Source organism: Brassica rapa, unplaced genomic scaffold (genome assembly GCF_000309985.2).
Source record: "Brassica rapa cultivar Chiifu-401-42 unplaced genomic scaffold, CAAS_Brap_v3.01 Scaffold0902, whole genome shotgun sequence".
Lineage (NCBI taxonomy): Eukaryota > Viridiplantae > Streptophyta > Magnoliopsida > Brassicales > Brassicaceae > Brassica > Brassica rapa.
This window is the reverse complement of record NW_022610838.1, coordinates 12,363-15,169: the sequence shown is the minus strand read 5'-3', so window position 1 is coordinate 15,169 and position 2,807 is coordinate 12,363. Positions and strand designations below refer to the sequence as shown.

Below are 2,807 nucleotides of genomic sequence, written 5' to 3'. Positions count from 1 at the left end.
GTGCATCGAGGTTTGAGGTTAAGCTCCCTCATGCTAAAGTAGTGTTTGTGTGTGTGTTTGTCTAGACTAGGGTGAGTGATTGTTATGCTTTGAGTCTAGATGTGCGTGGAGGTTAGAGGTGGAGCTCCCTCATGCTTGTTGCTTGTTTGTGTGGCATCTAGACTAAAGCATGGGCCATCTCGGGGTTAGATTAGGGAAAGCCTAATTCTCCGAAGGTGTTCGAGACCATGGAGTTAGATTGGGCGATACCCAATTCTCTAGTGGTGGAGTGACCTACTCTCCATGGCTTGTCACGTGAAGTGGGTCGCGCCCATGGACAAGCGCTGCATGACGATGCGGCCCGGGTTAGATTGGGAGAAGCCTAATTCCCGGAGATGATGTTTTCCGACCATGTGACTGTTGTGTTTGTGATCGGGAGTGTTCAGTATGGAGATGTGTTAGGGCTCCGATGTGTTGGGATCCCAGGATGTGTGTTATCCGAATTTTTGTTTGTGTAGATCGAGTCTAGGATCGAGTCTAGCTTTCTTTTTGTGTAGTTAGGCCTCGGTGGTGAGACCATTTGTTTTGTTTAGTAATTGCTTGTTTGCTTGCTTGCTTGCTTGTTTGTTTGTTGCTTCTGCTGTGTTGTTTACTAACCAATTGTTGATTGTGTTTGGGGCATGGGCTGAAGGGGGTTGTTGTTGTTTATTTTTGGAGTTCACTGAGTAATTCCGATTACTCATCCCCTCTTCTACTATGCAGGTAACCCATAGGTAGGAAGCTTAGGGCGCAGCGGAACGGATAGCGGCCGGTGTAGATTGGAAGTGGCATAAGCATAAGCGGACTATCTTTTGGAATGTATAATTACATTCTTTTCATTTTGACACTAGGCCGTGAGCTCAAACTCTGATATTTTGTATTGTAATGTTTTGTAAAACGCTTTCTACCTATTATTAATAAAATGTATGTTTATATTCGTAGTTGTGTGTTAAATGATACTAGACCTTGTCCGGGTCGACACAACTCGATGATTGAGGTACGGGTTGTGAAGCCTTAGGCCATGACATCAAGGTCATAGCAAACTGGAACGGATTGGTCGAGAGTCTTGACTTGTTCTTGATTCTTGGTCGAACAGGTACGGTGAGCTATACTTGTGGCGCTCCCAGGACGTACCGGGTTAGTCCGGCCTGGTACGGTCCGGGGGTGTTACAGTCGGGGGCATTCGTATTTCATAGTCAAAGGTGAAATTCTTGGATTTATGAAAGGGGAACAACTGCGAAAGCATTTGCCAATGATGTTTTCATTAATCAAGAACGAAAGTTGGGGGCTCGAAGACTATCAGATACCGTCCTAGTCTCAACCATAAACGATGCCGACCAGGGATCAGCGGATGTTGCTTTTAGGACTCTGCTGGCACCTTATGAGAAATCAAAGTTTTTGGGTTTCGGGGGGAGTGTGGTTGCAAGGCTGAAACTTAAAGGAATTGACGGAAGGGCACCACCAGGAGTGGAGCCTGCGGCTTAATTTGACTCAACACGGGGAAACTTACCAGGTCCAGACATAGTAAGGATTGACAGACTGAGAGCTCTTTCTTGATTCTATGGGTTGTGGTGCATGGCCGTTCTTAGTTGGTGGAGCGATTTGTCCGGTTAATTCTGTTAACGAACGAGACTTCAGCCTGCTAACTAGCTACGTGGAGGCATCCCTTCACGGCCGGCTTCTTAGAGGGACTATGGCCGTTTAGGACAAGGAAGTTTGAGGCAATAACAGGTCTGTGATTCCCTTAGATATTCTGGGCCGCACGCGCGCTACACTGATGTATTCAACGAGTTCACACCTTGGCCGACAGGCCCGGGTAATCTTTGAAATTTCATCCTGATGGGGATAGATCATTGCAATTGTTGGTCTTCAACGAGGAATTCCTAGTAAGAGCGAGTCATCAGCTCGCGTTGACTACGTCCCTGCCCTTTGTACACAACGCCCATCGCTCCTACCGATTGACTGATCCGGTGAAGTGTTCGGATCGCGGCGACGTGGGTGGTTTGCCGTATGCGACGTCGCGGGAAGTACACTAAACCTTTTCATTTAGAGGAAGGAGAAGTCGTAACAAGGTTTCCATAGGTGAACCTGCAGAAGGATCATTGTCGTACTCTGGAAACAGAACTACCTGAGAACGATGAAACATCACTTTCGGTAGGCCGGTTTCTTACTGTGCCTGCCGATTCAGTGGTTATGCGTTCATCCATGCCCAAGACTTCAATTTTGGTTGGATCGTACGCATAGCTTCCGGATAACACCCAAACCCCATCACAAAAAGTGTCAAGGAAAATGCAACTAAACAGCCTGCTTTCACCAACCCGGAGACGGTGTTTGTTCGGAAGCAGTGCTGCAATGTAAAGTCTAAAATGACTCTCGGCAACGGATATCTCGGCTCTCGCATCGATGAAGAACGTAGCAAAATGTGTTACTTGGTGTGAATTGCAGAATCCCGTGAACCATCGAGTCTTTGAACGCAAGTTGTGCCCCAAGCCTTCTGGCCGAGGGCACGTCTGCCTGGGTGTCACAAATCATCGTCCCCCCCATCCTGTCAAGGGTTTGGCCATGATGGAAAAGTTCCTCACAAACTTTCGATAATACCCAGCCAATCCTAGAAAGCTTCGAACCTCGGTAGCGCTGGTAGGGCGTGGCCAGTCCTTAACTACTTTAACCTTTTCAGGATCTACTGCAACTCCCTTCTCTGACACTCGATGACCAAGGAATCCAATCTCCCTTTTCCAGAAACTACATTTACTAAACTTGGCGAACAACTTATGGCTTCTTAATCACTC

At 47.3% G+C, this 2,807-nt stretch overlaps 1 non-coding gene across 1 annotated transcript; it reads left to right on the top strand.

The window, feature by feature from the left end:
• The first annotated feature begins 2,386 nt into the window (after positions 1-2,386).
• Positions 2,387-2,542, top strand: LOC117131408. Its single transcript, XR_004454601.1, has one exon. It is a non-coding gene; the product is annotated as a 5.8S ribosomal RNA (ribosomal RNA).
• The last annotated feature ends 265 nt before the right edge of the window (positions 2,543-2,807 follow it).